Source organism: Pseudophryne corroboree, chromosome 8, assembly GCF_028390025.1.
Source record: "Pseudophryne corroboree isolate aPseCor3 chromosome 8, aPseCor3.hap2, whole genome shotgun sequence".
NCBI lineage: Eukaryota > Metazoa > Chordata > Amphibia > Anura > Myobatrachidae > Pseudophryne > Pseudophryne corroboree.
Genome location: NC_086451.1, coordinates 182,353,117 through 182,369,831, shown reverse-complemented (window position 1 = coordinate 182,369,831; position 16,715 = coordinate 182,353,117). Strand labels below are relative to the sequence as shown.

The 16,715-nt window shown below is 48.7% G+C and overlaps 1 protein-coding gene, 1 long non-coding RNA gene and 2 pseudogenes across 3 annotated transcripts in view; 3 read left to right on the top strand and 1 right to left on the bottom strand.

The window, feature by feature from the left end:
* LOC134948776 (gamma-aminobutyric acid receptor subunit alpha-3-like) overlaps positions 1–16,715 on the top strand; it is a 995,050-nt gene that overhangs the window by 285,608 nt on the left and 692,727 nt on the right. The gene's annotated exons all lie outside the window — the stretch shown is intronic.
* LOC134948778 (uncharacterized) overlaps positions 1–16,715 on the top strand; it is a 37,219-nt gene that overhangs the window by 17,811 nt on the left and 2,693 nt on the right. The window lies entirely within an intron of this gene.
* LOC134952456 (5S ribosomal RNA) lies at positions 13,792–13,910 on the bottom strand (annotated as a pseudogene).
* On the top strand, positions 15,269–15,387 carry LOC134952444 (5S ribosomal RNA; annotated as a pseudogene).

Here is a 16,715-nt window from a genome sequence, read left to right as displayed (position 1 = left end):
TTCACATGAACCAACCTATTGTGGTACCTGCGGCTACCAGGGACTTAGAGGACTCTAAGTTGCTTGACGTTGTCAGGGCCTTGAAAATATATGTTTCCAGGACGGCTGGAGTCAGAAAATCTGACTCGCTGTTTATCCTGTATGCACCCAACAAGCTGGGTGCTCCTGCTTCTAAGCAGACGATTGCTCGTTGGATTTGTAGTACAATTCAGCTTGCACATTCTGTGGCAGGATTGCCACAGCCAAAATCAGTAAAAGCCCATTCCACAAGGAAGGTGGGCTCATCTTGGGCGGCTGCCCGAGGGGTCTCGGCTTTACAACTTTGCCGAGCAGCTACTTGGTCAGGGGCAAACACGTTTGCTAAATTCTACAAATTTGATACCCTGGCTGAGGAGGACCTGGAGTTCTCTCATTCGGTGCTGCAGAGTCATCCGCACTCTCCCGCCCGTTTGGGAGCTTTGGTATAATCCCCATGGTCCTTACGGAGTCCCAGCATCCACTAGGACGTCAGAGAAAATAAGATTTTACTTACCGATTAAATCTATTTCTCGTAGTCCGTAGTGGATGCTGGGCGCCCATCCCTAGTGCGGATTGTCTGCAATACTTGTATATAGTTATTGTTACAAAAATTCGGGTTATTATTGTTGTGAGCCATCTTTTCAGAGGCTCCTTTGCGTTTATCATACTGTTAACTGGGTTCAGATCACAAGTTGTACGGTGTGATTGGTGTGGCTGGTATGAGTCTTACCCGGGATTCAATATCCTTCCTTATTATGTACGCTCGTCCGGGCACAGTATCCTAACTGAGGCTTGGAGGAGGGTCATAGGGGGAGGAGCCAGTGCACACCACCTGATCCTTAAGCTTTTATTTTGTGCCCTGTCTCCTGCGGAGCCGCTATATCCCCATGGTCCTTACGGAGTCCCAGCATCCACTACGGACTACGAGAAATAGATTTATCGGTAAGTAAAATCTTATTATATATAATAAAATCTCTCACTGGGTGCCACACACACAGAGGTGCAGGGGGTGCAAACTTAGTGTATCACAAACACAGGGGTAGGGGACACACAATGCATCACACATGGGGAGCACAGAATGTTATACACACAGGAGTAGGGGGGGCACAGGGTGACACACACACAAAGGCAACGGGCACAGGGGCCACATACAGAGCCGGCCATAGGCATAGGCAAACTAGGCAATTGCCTAGGGCATTTGATATGCCTAGGGGCATCAGCAGCTTCTGCTGATTAAAATGATATGCGGCATGCCTATATTCTGTGTGTAACATTTCATATGCAGATGCAGCCATAGTCTCACACAGTATAAAGGCATGCTGCATATCATTTTAATCAGCAGAAGCTGCTTGTGCATCCTAGCCACATAGCAATGCAAATAAGATGCATTTTCATAAAAAAGGTGTGCCCGACGTTAGCATTGATGCAAGATTTATGAGGACACATCTGTATCCAAGCAGAGGCAGAGGTCACAGTGTTAGTGGCAGTGTGAGTGCTGTGTGCATGTGAGTGGGTTGGTTGTGCAGTAGTGTTCGGAATATGTGTAACGAGCATTATGTGTGTCATGTAAAAATGCATTAATAATGTGCAACATATGTGTAAGGGGCACTATGTGTGTTATTATGTGTATAGGGGCACTAATAATGTGCAGCAAATGTGTAGGGGGCACTAGGTGGGTCATTATGTGTATAAGGGCATTAATAATGTGCGGCATATGTGTAAGGGACATTATGTGTAAAAGGGCATTAATAAAGGTTGTCATAATGTGTAAGACGCATTATGTTTATAAGGACATTAATAAGGTGTCTCATATGTGTAAGGGACATTACTGTGTGGAATTAGGTATATAAATGCATTACTAATATGTGGCATTATGTGTATAAGGTGCTCTACTATGTGGCGTTGCATATAGAAAGGGCACTACTGTGTCATTTAATGTGAATAAAGAGCAATAGAATGTGGTGTAATGTGAATAAGGAGCAATTCAGTGTGATGTAATGTGAATAAGGGGCTCTACTGTGAGGAGTAACGTTTATAAGGTAAAGTGATACTACTGTGGGATGTAATATGAATTATGGACACTATCGCAAGATAAAGTGTGAATAAAGTTGCAGTACTGTGTGGCGTAATTGGAATTGGTGTTAATATTGTGTGGCAATGCCCCTTGCAAGCAAAAACACACCCCTTTTTGGGCTGTGCGCCAAATATGCGAACTGTTCCTATTTAAAATATAGGGAGTACAAACCCCAAAATAAGGACTGGTATAGGTGAGGGGTGATGGTGCTGGGAAAAAGGTGCAAGGTCAGAGGTGGAACCAGCGGTGGTGCTAGGGGGCACCAGCCAAAATTTTGCCTAGGGCATCAAATTGGTTAGGGCCGGCTCTGGCCACATAACAACGTGAGGGGGTGTAGATGGTGCTACACACAAAAGACAGGGGGAAGAGGGCCACACACAGGGGTTTGGGGGATGGGAGGGCAGGAGGGCACAAGGTGTCTTACACACAGGGGGCCACACATCATGCTGAGGGGGGTAGAGGGTGCCACACACAAGACAGGGGGTAGAGGGGCCACACACAGGGGATTGGGGGGCAGGAGGGCACAAGGGATCATACACACACACAGGGGGCACAGGGTGCCACACACCAGGCTGAGGGGCACACATAAGGCAGGGGGTACATTGGGCCACACACAGGGGGGTGAGAAGGAGGACACAAGGGATCATACCCACACAGGGGGCCACACACTGTGCTGAGGGGGAGAAGGTTGCCACACACACACAAGGCAGGGGGGGGTTACATGGGGCCCCACACAGGGGGGTGAGGAGCAGGAGGGCACACGGGATCATACACACACACACACACACACACACACACACACACACAGGGGGCCACACACCAGGCTGAGGTGGGGAGAAGGTTGCCACAGACGCACATAAGGCGGGGGTACATGGGACCACACACAGGGGGGTGAGGAGCAGGAGGGCACAAGGGATCATACACACACACACACACACACACACACCCACCCACCCACACACTGGGCTTAGGGTAGAGAAGGTTGCCACAGACGCATATAAGGCAGGGGGTACATGGGGCCACACACAGGGGGGTGAGGGGCTGGAGGTCACAAGGGATCATACACACACACAGGGGGCCACACACTGGGCTGAGGGAGGGAGAAGGTTACCACAATCAGGGGGGAGAAGGTTGCCACACACACATGCACATATGATGGTGAGCTGCTCAATCAGATTGTGATTTCACTCAGGTGCTAAAAGGAAGGGGTAATTCTGTGGAAGAAAAAACTATTTGTGTTCCCTAATGCACACTGAGTGAAAAATAATAATACTACATAATAATCAGATAATACGGAGATCTTAGTTGCGTATATCTGTAGATATAGGGTTACGCCCCCAGGCCGATCAACAAGGCTTCTCCGTCACTGGGGGTCCCTACTACTAGGTATGGGTCCAGGTTGCAGGACCCCATCACGTCGGCACAGGTCGGCTACCCCAGGTCAGCACACAGGTGAAAATTAATAAGGGTTAATAAGAAGCACAGAAGTGCTATGTAAGTGGTGTGATTAAAATAATACAAAATATGTACAAAGTGATAGGGAAAATCATAAGTGTTAATAAAGTGTTAGGGTGTGCCGACCTGAAGCCGCCCAGCCATACCGACACAGGGGCCACCGCACCCCACACCCACCCCATACACACATATAAGGCAGGGGGGGTACATGGGGCCAGGGGTGTATCTAGGGGTCCGAGTGCCCCTGGCAAAGTAAGTGGCTGGCGACCTCCCCCCCCCCCCCACCACAACACACACACACACACACACACACACACACACACACACACACACACACACACACACACACATTTGAAATAAGGAAAGCATGTCAAAAAAGGGATGCGGCTTTGTGGGGAAGGGACGTAGCCACACAATGTTACTTACAATTCAAATTATGCCATACAGTGTCACATTACACGTTAGTGTCTCTTATTCACGTTATGCCACTCAGTAGTACGCCTATAGAAAACACTCTCTATACAAGCAGGGCCGGTTCTAGACCTTGTAGCGCCCAGGGTGAAAGTTTCCTTTGGCGCTCCCCCACCCTGACAGGCAAGACAGGGTTATTGCGCACCAAAAAATAGGGGCGTGGCTTCATAGGAAAAGGGCATGGTCACAGAATAGTACCGATTCGCATTTCACCGCACAGCAGTGTCCGTCTGTCACATTACACCACACAGTAGTGTCCGTCAGTCACATTACACCACCAGATGTGCCCTCTAGTAGCGCCGCTTATACACACACACAGACACACACAAAAAAAAAATCCCTCACAATACTCACCAGTCCCGCTCCTGCTTCCTGACCGCTGCAGCCCTCCGTCTCTGGTCACCCACTCCGGATCTATGGAAGAGACATCATGACGTCTCTACCATAGCACCGCACAGACACTAGAGATCAATTAGGACCTCTAGCGTCTGACAATGTTGCCAGCTGCAGCGGTCTCCCACACAGCCCACGGCGCCTGCTGCAGATGAGGACCGCAATATGCGGGGTGCGGGTGGGCGGCAGGCATCTGCGGGGTGACTGCGGCCATGCCCGCAGGCCACAGTGTCCTGGGGCACAGGCCTGACTTGCCTGTGCCTAGAACTGCTCCTGTATACAAGGCATATGGGGAATGCAAATAGAAAATGGAAATGTGGACCAGTGCTAATAAATATATTTCTATTTTTACTGTATTGTATACATATATACTATATTTCTGCTGCGGGGTACACTGGGCTCCACAAGGATAGACATTGGGGTGTAGAGTAGGATCTTGATCCGCAGCACCAACAGGCTCAAAAGCTTTGACCTTCTTCCCAAGATGCATAGCGCCGCCTCCTATATCACCCCGCCTCCGTGCACAGGAGCTCAGTTTGTAGTTGGTGCCTGCAGTGCAAACATGTAACAGGAAGAGCTGCTCACAGCAGCTATATAAAAGCTTTTTCTGAGGAAAAAAGAAGACTACAAGGGCTGCAGCAGAGGCACAGATTGTGCTGGATGTCAGTAGACATTGCCTGCTGCAGCTCCATCTCTCCCCCAGCGGCGCTGTACACTCCCGAGCCCTGGTTGCCGGGTACCTACAGCGAAGGCTCCGGTTTTCTTCACGTTAGCCACACACGGCTGGGGCTCTCCAGGATCACGTGGCCGCTGTTCGGGAGGTGGTAAGTGGTTCTTTATCGCGATCCGGCGCGGTCAGTGGGAGGCGGGCCGCGTGCGCTGGCGATGGACACTGTGGAAGTACAGGCGATCCCACTAGATCACCAGGGCATGGGCGCAGGTAAGGTTTTCTCTCTAAACCAGTTTTTAAATTTCCCACAGTACCCGGTGGTTTTGCCAGCAGAGGGGATAAGGCTTAGACCTGAAGCCCCTCCCCCAGGGCGCCATTTCCAGCAAGTGTTCCCGCCCTGGAGCTGCATTTCTGTCTTTTACTCACTCCCTGTCAGTGTCTGCGGTGCCATTATTCCTCAGTTCACTGTTCCTGGGACTGCTTGGGCAAATCCTCCTATGTAAAGCCGCCTGCTTGTCAACGCTGTGCATTTACATGACACTTAAGTATTCTACCTACCTTTTTAGACAGTGATAGTTAAGAAAGAGTGCACTTAGTCAGGGTTTTATAGTACAATTACCCTGTGATATACATCCAGTTTCTTACTGTGTACTGTTATATCTATTGTTATATAGCTGTGTAAGATAGTCCAGTGCAGTATTATCGTCAGTAATAACCTCTGCATTTTACAAACTGACTTTCTGTGTGTGCATTTGATAGCTGAGTGGTGTCCATCTAGTGTCTTTCACTCAACCTGCTATCCCTATATTCTATAACCTGAGGGGGCTTGGTGCGTCAGGTGTTATTTAATATAGGATTTTCACAAAGATATACTGTGTTACCTATTTTTCTCTGTGATTTAGTCACCATATCTCTCCTTTATCTCTGCTAGTGTTGACTACACTGCGCAGGGTTTGGGTTTAGAGGTATAGTGCTGCTGATAATTGTACTGTGTTACCTCATACTGCAAGTTAGATCATGTCTGCTTCTGAGGGTAACTGTTCTGGGGCGGAACACACTGCTGGTGTTGCTGAAGCCACAGACACATATGAGGAGAATATAGCAGCTGTGGGCTCTGGTTCTGGGGGCTGCTTGCCCCCCAGTGGGACTGTGGCAGCGGAGGCACATACTGACCCACTCTGGGCCGCTTTTTCCACGCTTCTGCATACGTTAGTTCATAAACTAACACCCCCTATGGGACCCCCAATGCCGGTACAACCGTATGTGGTCCCTGCAGCTAACCCGCCGTGGGCGGACGATTTATCTGCTCAGTTAAAAAAGTTGAACCAGTCCTTGACTACTAAAAAGTCTGACCAACGCTCGCCTAAGTCCAAGAGGTCCTCTAAGCCAGCGCTTGTCTCCTCACAATCCACTGCTGTCACTGACACCTCGTCTGATGAAGACGGCACATATACTGACCCCACAGGTTATGACTCAGATACGGCTGATGGGGAGGGTAGTTCACATGATGTATGTTCCTGATCTTTTGGAGGCTATTAACTTAATTCTCCAGATTACGGATGATCCCGGGCCATCCGTCCCCCCCTAAGAAACCAGATAGGTTCAAGCGTCAGAAGGTGGTTAAACAAGTTTTACCTCACTCTGATCACCTAGTGGATATACGTCAGGAACCCTGGGAAAACCCGGGTACGAAGTTTGTGCCTCCAAAGAAGATGCTGGCTCGCTATCCCCTCACGCCAGAGCTGTCTAAGAATTGGGAAACGCCTCCTCCAGTGGACTCGCATGTGGCTAGGATGGTGGTTTCCTCACCTCTACCTGTCACTACCGTCATGTTTCTAAAAGAGCCTACGGATAAACGTGTGGACGGTTGTCTGAAAGCGATTTACACCCTCACGGGTGCTGCACAAAGGCCCACTACTGCAGCTACATGGGCTGCAGAGGCTATTGAAGCATGGGCCTTGGAGTTAGAAGCTGAAATCTCTTCTGACCATGCTAGACAATGCTTGTGATATATTGTCACAGCTTCTCGATATATTAAAGAGGCGGTTTCTGATGCCAGTATCCTAGCAGCCAAGGCCTCTACTACGTCAGTCCTGGCTCGCCGGATATTGTGGCTGAGATCCTGGTCTGTGGATCTGGACTCTAGAAAAACCCTGGAGGTACTCCCTTTCAAGGGAGATATTCTGTTTGGGGAGGACTTAAATAAGATAGTGGCTGACTTGGCTACTGCCAAAACTGCCTGTCTGCCTAATACCGCTCCTTCTGTGTCGAAGGCTAAAGGTACATCCTTTCGTCCTTCAGGTAAAACAAAAGGTCAGGCATACCATAAGCAGGCCTGCACTTCCAAACCTGGTAAGCCGAAGCCTAAAAGAGCCTGGGCTGCCCGTCAGCCAGCTGCCATGACCGATAAGCCTGCCACATGATGGGGCGGGCCTCCCCCTGGGGGATCCCAGGGTGGGGGGCCGGCTTCTAGTGTATAACCAGGAATGGTTGAAGACCACTTCAGATGCATGGGTACGGGAAGTCGTTACTCGAGGTTACGCCATAGCCTTCAAAAACCGACCCCCTCATCGATTTTGCCAGACAGACGTCCCTTTGGACCAGACAAAGGCAAAAACTCTACACTCGGTGGTACAGACCCTCCTGGATACAGGAGTCGTAGTACAGGTGCCTCTTGGTCAGAGAGGCTGGGGGTACTATTCTCCGCTGTTTCTAGTCCCGAAACCGAATGGGTCCTCCCGGCCATTCTCAACCTCAAGGCATTGAACAGGTTTGTGAAGATTTCCAAGTTCCGTATGGAAACCCTTCGCTCTATAGTTCTGGCCTTGGAACCTGGGGACTACATGGTCTCCCTGGACATACAGGATGCTTACCTGCATATTCCTATAGCAGTGTCACATCAACAATACCTGAGGTTTGCTATTGGCAACATCCATTACCAGTTTCGGGCATTTCCTTTTGGTTTAACAACGGCTCCGCAAGTCTTCACCAAAGTTATGGCGGTGCTGACAGTGGTACTCCGCCGTCAAGGGGTCAGGATACTGCCATATCTGGACGACTTCTTAATCCTGGCAAATTCCCCAGATCTTCCCCTACGTCATCTGGATATGACGGTCCGGTTTCTACAAGTCCACGGGTGGCTCATCAACTGGATGAAATCCTCCCTGGTCCCTGCTCAGAGCATGGTGCACCTGGGAGCGCTGTTGGACACTCACAACCAGAGGTTGTTCTCGTCTCAGGAGAAAGTCCTGAAGCTTCAGGACAGGATTCGTTGCTTCCTTTCTCGTCCGAAAGTGTCGATATATTCGGCAATGCAGGTGCTGGGCCTCATGGTATCAGCATTCGACATGGTGGAGTATGCTCAATTCCATTCTCGCCCCCTCCAGAGGCTGATTCTGGCCAAGTGGGACGGCCTGCCTCACTGGATCAGATCTCACATGATCTTATTAAATCCGGAGGTCCGTCTGTCGCTGCTTTGGTGGCTCCGGGACCAACAATTGTGCAGGGGTCGTCCTTTCTGGATATCCAACTGGGTCTTGTTGACGACAGATGCCAGTCTAAGGGGTTGGGGTGCTGGAGCAGCACTCCCTTCAGGGTTGGTGGACCAAGGAGGAATCTCTCCTCTCAATCAACATTCTGGAATTGCGGGCGGTCTTCAATGCGTTAAACCTGGCCCAGCATTTAATTCGGAACCGTCCTGTTCAAGTAGTCTGATAACGCCACCACAGTGGCTTAAATAAATCATCAAGGCGGCACTCAAAGCCGTTTAGCAATGAAGAAAGTCTCATGGATTCTACGTTGGGCGGAACGCCATCTCCTGGCCATATCGGCAATATTCATTCTGGCAGTCCTGAATTGGGAGGCGGACTTTCTCAGTTGTCAGGACGTGCATGCCGGCGAGTGGGGCCTCCATCCAGAAGTGTTTCAACTCCTCGTGGAAAAGTGGGGTCTTCCAGATGTGGATCTGATGGCGTCTCGACACAATCACAAGGTTCCGGTCTTTTGAGCAAGAACAAGGGATCCTCAAGCAGCATTCGTGGATGCGCTAGTGGTGACGTGGAGATTTCGGCTGCCGAACGTGTTCCCTCCAGTGTCACTCCTGCCAAGGGTAATTAGGAAGTTCAAGCAAAAAAAAGGAAATCTGCTTCTCATAGCTCCGGCGTGGCCCAGACGGCACTGGTTCTCAGACCTGCAGGGCCTGTCGTCAGAGCGTCCAATTCTACTTCCACAACGCCCAGACCTCCTTGTTCAGGGCCCCTGTGTCTACCAGGACCTAGCCCGACTGTCTTTGACGACGTGGCTCTTGAAGCTTCCGTCTTGAAGGCTAAGGGTTTTTCTGAAGAGTTCATTAAAACTATGTTGCTGGCCCGGAAACCGGCTTCTGTTCGGATTTACCATAGGGTCTGGCATTCCTACTTTGGTGCGCATCTAACAATTATGACGCTTCCAAGTTTAGTACAGCCACGCTTTAGGCTTTTCTGCAGCAAGGCCTAGAGTTAGGCCTGCGTCTGGCCTCCCTCAAGGTTCATATTTCTGCCTTGTCTGTGTGGTTTCAGAGAAAAATTGCGACTTTGCTTGATGTTCATGCTTTCACTCAGGGTGTGTTGCGTATCCAACCTCCCTATGTACCGCCTTGGTACTTGTCGTGGTTTTGGAGGTGTTGCAGGAACCTCCATTTGAACCCCTTGGTTCAGCTGACCTTAAGTGGCTTTCCTTTAAGGTGGTGTTATTGCTGGCTATTGCCTCTGCTAGAAGAGTGTCGGATCTGGGTGCCTTGTCTTGTAGTTCCCCATATCTGAATTTTCACCGTGACCGGGCGGTTCTTAGGACTCCTCCCGGTTATTTAACTAAGGTGGTTTCTTCGTTCCACCTTAATCAGGAGATTGTGGTTCCGGCCTTTGTCTCTCCTGATTTGTCTCCCAAAGAGCGGTCTTTGGACGTGGTACGGGCTCTTCGTATCTATGTGAAGAGAACTGCTTCTGTTAGGAAATCTGATTATCTCTTTATTTGTTTGGATTTCACAAACGGGGCTGGCCTGCTCACAAGCAGACTTTGGCCAGATGGATTAGAATGGTGATTGCACATGCTTATGTGAGGGCTGGCCTGTCAGTTTCTGCTCACATTACGGCCCATTCTACTCGGTCTGTTGGACCTTCTTGTGCGGTCCGCCGTGGTGGGACCCTTGAACAATTGTGCATGGCGGCTTCATGGTCCTCGGTGAACACGTTCATTAGGTTCTATGCCTTCGATTCCGCCGCTTCCCAGGATGCTTCCTTTGGACGCTGGGTTCTTGTGCCTTAGGACTGCTTTAGGACATCCCCAATGTCTGTCCTTGTGGAGCCCAGTGTACCCCGCAGCAGAAAACGAGTTTTATGGTAAGATCTTACCTTTGTTAAAACTCTTTCTGCGAGGTACACTGGGCTCCACAAGGTGCCCACCCTGACGCACTTAGCTTCTTTGGGTTGGTATGGCATTAGCCGCTGACACTTCTCCTGTCGGGAGAGTGTGGTGTTTGTGGCAACTGGCAGTTGTCGTCTCTTTTACTTGCTACTGCATTGGGCTGGTTAACAAAACTGACCTCCTGTGCACGGAGGCGGGGTGATATAGGAGGCGGCGCTATGCATCTTGGGAAGAAGGTCAGAGCTTTTGAGCCTGTTGGTGCTTCGGATCAAGATCCTACTCTACACCCCAATGTCTATCCTTGTGGAGCCCAGTGTACCTCGCAGAAAGAGTTTTCACAAAGGTAAGTTCTTACCATAAAACTCGTTATAGTATGGTATACTGTATACTATACAATCCATAACGCACGGAAAATCGCACCGTGTATGCACCTTAACATACATTGGACGGGATGTACTAACCTCTCCCGCTGCATTAACTGCTTTTCTCTGCCCTCCCTGCCCTAACATATTCTCTGTGGTTACCTGTTTCCCGTCCCCCCCTCCCTGCGCTGCTATTCACCTCTTCACAACTGCGGCTACTCGGGTCACAGCTTTGTTGATGTCGCGCTCCCCCTTTGCTTGTGATGCTATGGCATGTGCACAAAATATTAGCAAAGGGGGAGCGCGGCATCAACAAAGCTGAGGCCTGAGTGGCCGCAATGGAGAAGAGGTGGTATGTGTGTATAAAGGAGCGAACCGCAGCGCCGGGAGGGGGAGCCGGAGACAGGTTACCATGGAGAATATGTCAGGGCACGGAGCGCAGAAAAAAGCAGTTAGCGCGCCGAGAGAGGTTAGTACATCCCTCCCATACTGTCACACAACAAAAATAAAGATACACAGTACAGTCACACATGCAGTATATACAAATACGGTTACACACATGCACACATATATTCAGTCACATACATACATAGTTACACACTTATTGACATACCTAGCCACACACTAATACACAAATGAGTACAGTAGATACTTATACACATACAAACATACATGCATACATACATAGTCACACACATACATGCATGCATGCATGCATACATACATACATAGTCACACACATACATATATAAATTCAGCCACAGACACACATACAGACAGACTATATAGTGATTCCTTCCCCCTTCCCTCATTACAAACGGGGTATGCTGACTGTATGCACTCTAGTAGCGCGTTGTCCTCTCGCTCTCTCCCTCTCCTCCATGCTGCTTGGCTGCCTGGCAGTGAGTGCCATGTAGTTCCACCCACTAGCGCACGCAGGGGGGGTTTCCGAGTCTCTGGAAACCGCCCCTGTCCACTGATCCAACGCAGCGCTGATGATATATGGTGATATATATATTATTTTTTAACTGGGGCGCAAGAAACTGCGCCTCCGAGCAAGTTCCGTAGTGCTCGGCGACATTACAGCAGCAGCAGCAGCTCCTAGGTTCTACTTTGCTAGGGCTGCTGCCGGGAGCGTGCCCGCGGCGCTTTCATTCTGGCCGCCGCCTGGCCTCACTGTACGCGCCGGCTCCTGGCTAGAGGTGAGGAGGGAAGCTTGATGCCCATGGAGGGGAGGAGAGGGGAGGGGGTGCTGTCTGTCTGTCTGGGGGGGGGGGGTGCTGTTTGTGGAGGGGTACTGTCTCTGTTGGGGAAGAGGGGTGCTGTCTGTGGTGGGGAGGAGGGGTGCTGTCTGTGGTGGGAAGGAGGGGTGCTGTTTGTGGAGGTAAGGGGGGGGCTGTCTGTCTGTGAGGGGAGGGGGGTGCTGTCTGTGGTGGGGAGGTGGGGTGCTGTCTGTCTGTGGAGGGGTACTGTCTGTGGTGGGGAGGAGGGGTGCTGTCTGTGGTTGGAAGGAGGGGTGCTGTCTGTGGTGGGTAGGAGGGGTGCTGTCTGTGGTTGGAAGGAGGGGTGCTGTCTGTGGTGGGGAGGAGGGGTGTTTGTGGAGGTAAGGGGGGGGCTGTCTGTCTGTGAGGGGAGGGGGGTGCTGTCTGTGGAGAGGGGAGGGTGCTGTCTGTCTATGGATGGTGTCGGTTGCTGGGTACTCTGCAGTCCCAGTGTGTGTGTTGGGGGGGCGGGAGGGGATGGGCACGACAATAGTCTGCAGTCCTAGTATGTGTCTCCATTTTGGTAATACACATACTGTGGGTGCTAGTTTTTATTTATTTATTTATTATATATATATATATATATATATATATTATAATCTCTATCACACATACGGAAACCCCTCATCCCAAATCCTGCGTTTGCCCCTGCCACCCCCCTGCTTCCACTCCGTCCACTTCCCTATCTCAATGCAGGCAGGGCAGTCCTGTGTAGGTGTGGTTCATAGGGTCGACAGTGTCTAGGTCGACCATGTTTGGGTCAACCACTATTGGTCGACAGTAACTAGGTCAACAGAGATGCTTGGTCGACAGGGTCTCTAGGTCAACATGGTCTAGGTCGACAGGTCAAAAGGTCGACATGAGTTTTTAATGTTTTTTTGGTGTTGTTTTCTCCGTAAAGTGACCGTGAACCCCAATTAGTGCACCGTGTCCCCTCACATGGCTCGCTTTGCTCACCATGCTTCAGGCAAGGTGCCTCACTCCGCTACCGCTGCGCTTTGCACAGGTTACCATTCCCAAACGTAGTCCACGTGGATCGTTAAGTAAGAAAAAGTTCAAAAATATATATATTTTTTTGAAAATTCATGTCAACCTTTTGACCTGTCGACCTAGAGACCCTGTCGACCTTGATACCATGTCAAAGAGGGGAGAGAACAGAAGGCTCTTGTGTGGGCACACTCTTAACTAATTGAAATAACTGTCGGTGATTATCAAATTAATCATAAGTAATGCTGATAAAACATAACTTTATTAAGATATTCCTTAAAATCAATGTGATTGCCCATTGCAAAAGGTATGATCCAAAATGAGTTCCGTGCACATTGGATAGGAATTGGGAACATATATAAAATGTTCTGGTCCTGTCTCAGGAAATGAGATAAGAAAGGATGTAGACACTTCAAAGTCTTAAACCCATTTCAACCCGACCAGTACAGACAATCTGTATTGATGAGGCCACAGTGTGGTCAATTGAATATTTAGACTATGAAGTCAGGGTCAGGATAATTGACGAGACAGTACAGAGTTCACACCGGTTGTCAGAAAAATGCACAAATATTTTATCAAGATCTATTACAAAAAGGGCTAAAGTGGGTCCTTTAGGATAGACTATATGCAGTAACAAGAGAAAGTTATTGAAAAATTAGAGACAAGTGGTGATACTGCTGTTGATGTGAAATGATTGGTACTCTACAACACTGGGTATTCCCTGTGAGTCTCCTCCTCAAGTACTGACCCAGCCCAACACTGTTTCGCTTCCAAGATCGGACGAGATCGGGCATTAGCAGTGTGGTTTGATAGTAGAGAGGGTGGGTCAGACTCCAATGAGAGTGCACCTATATATGAGAGTGTGACCGTTTAATCACAAGATTACAGGTGTGGATCTGCTTTCTACGTTAGGCAGGATGCATCAAGTCCCATATGCGTGGTATTGTGCCCCTGGATCATAGATGAGAGTCCACGGAAATGAAAGAAATGAAAATAGAGACCTCACAAATTGCTTGCGACATATAATGAGATAATCCCAAATTGTATGTATGTTTATGTGGGCTGGAGAGGTTACTGCAATAAAATATACAGAAGGTCTGTGGTTATGCACATCCGTGACACAAAGATAGTTAGGAAGTTGTTATAAACTGTACAGAATACCTGTACACATATGAAAAAGGCCAATGTTAGTACAATGGCCGTGTGGATGACTGAACAACAGAGAGGACATACATTAGATGTTGGCTATAATTATGCCTATCAGGGTTCCCTGGAATTAAACATACTTGTCAAAGGACAAGAGGATAAGTTGTTGCATATAGGTTATCAAACACAAACATTGTAGCCTGAATGTTTCCACTGATAAGAATATACTTTCAAATGCTGCAGCAAAAAGAGGCGGACCCGTTAAGCTCCGGGCAGCAATAACACTGAATATAGAGTAAATCTCTAATTATTACAGGTGCAAATCATATACCTAAGTGTACCTACAATCCAATATGCAATTTCATGTGCTGCGGCTAAGGACGGCGGACCCGCTGCAGCCAGAAACAGTAACACTGATTGGAAGTAAATCATTGGTATTGATGCACATAACCTGAATACGTCCAGTGATAGAAGTGCAATTTCAAGTGCTGCGGCCGGAGCCGGCGGATCCGCTGGAGCCGGGAAATGGATGTGTCTGACCTGAGTATATTCAAGAATGACCCGCTGTGACTGGAATGGAAAATGCGTTTCGCCCCGCAGGGCTTGTTCACTTCCACACCCAGTAAGTGAACAAGCCCTGCGGGGCGAAACGCGTTTTCCATCCCAGTCACAGCGGGTCTATCGGTTCCAGCCGCAGCACATGAAATTGCACCTTCATTCTTGAATATATATTCTTGATGTGCATAACCACAGACCTTCTGTATATTTTATTGCAGTAACCTCTCCAGCCCACATAAATATACATAAAATTTGGGATTATCTCATATGTCACAAGCAATTTGTGAGGTCTCTATTTTCATTTCTTTCATTTCCGTGGACTCTCATCTATGATCCAGGGGCACAATACCACGCATATGGGACTTGATGCATCCTGCCTAACGTAGAAAGCAGATCCACACCTGTAATCTTTGTGATTAAACTGTCACACTCTCATATATAGGTGCACTCTCATTGGATTCTGACCCACCCTCTCTACTATCAAACCACACTGCTAATGCCCGATCTCGTCCGATCTTGGAAGCGAAACAGTGTTGGGCTGGGTCAGTACTTGAGGAGGAGACTCACAGGGAATACCCAGTGTTGTAGAGTACCAATCATTTCACATGGTGTGTGGTATGTGACATCAACAGCAGTATCACCACTTGTCTCTAATTTTTCAATAACTTTCTTTTATGCACACCAGTGCCTGCAGGAAAGTACTGGTGTTTGAACTGTTATGCAAAACAGATGGACTCACAGACAAACTGGGGGATATGACATAATGTACACAGAAGGTGATAGGGTAACAAAATACACACAAAGTGAACAGAGAAGCCCAGAGGCTAAGGTACTGGGTATCTCCCTTGTATTAGAACTGCTCAGATGGAAAAGCAAGATGTTGTGTTTTAATACGTAGAGAACCCGAAATGCTGTTGCTAAGGGCAACAGCAAAACCCTAAAGGGTTACCAACGGGTGTGGCAGTAAACTCCTTGGTCAGAGATGGAATGATAGACACAAGGAGAATCTCCACAATCCTAATTCTCACTTGCAGTGCACAGGTTTTAGCTTACTGCCACTAAACTGACCCCTGACACCTAGCACAGTGAGACAGGATTAGACAGGCAAGTCTTAGAATACAGCCGCAAACTTGCTAAGTTCACAGAGTAGTAACAGAACCCCAGCAAGCTAAACGACTGACTCCAGTCTTACTGCTAGGTCTGGATTGGCAGAGTGTAATACCAAATCCCCAGGCCTATTTGCAGTAAGCAACAACAAATACAAAGCTACACAGTACTGGCTAACTTTCATGAACTGACTAACCAACAAAGATTCAGCAGCATCTGCTTACCCTGAAAAGAGGCCTTATAAAGCAGGTGCTGTCCACGCCCCACTCAGACCTCACAGACTGTGAGCACAAAAACCAGCACCGGATCCCCTGCCGTGCACAGAGCCTATAACCACTGCACAGCAAAAGACCCGAACCGGAGTATCAGCTGCGCTCAGGTTACTCCACTAGCACTTGTCTCCCGGTTGCCATGACGACGTGGCAGCACAGGGCAGGAGACCCTAACACTTTCTCTTGTTACTGCATATAGTCTATCCTAAAGGACCCACTTTAGCCCTTTATGTAATAGATCTTGATAAAATATTTGTGCATTTTTCTGACAACCGGTGTGAACTCTGTACTGTCTTGTCAATTATCCTGACCCTGACTTCACAGACTAAATATTCAATTGACCACACTGTGGCCTCATCAATACAGATTGTCTGTACTGGTCGGGTTGAAATGGGTGTAAGACTTTGAATTGTCTACATCCTTTCTTATCTCATTTCCTGAGACAGGACCAGAACATTTTATATATTTTCCCAATTCCTATCCAATGTGCACGGAACTCATTTTGGATCATACCTTTTGCAATGGGCAATCACATTGATT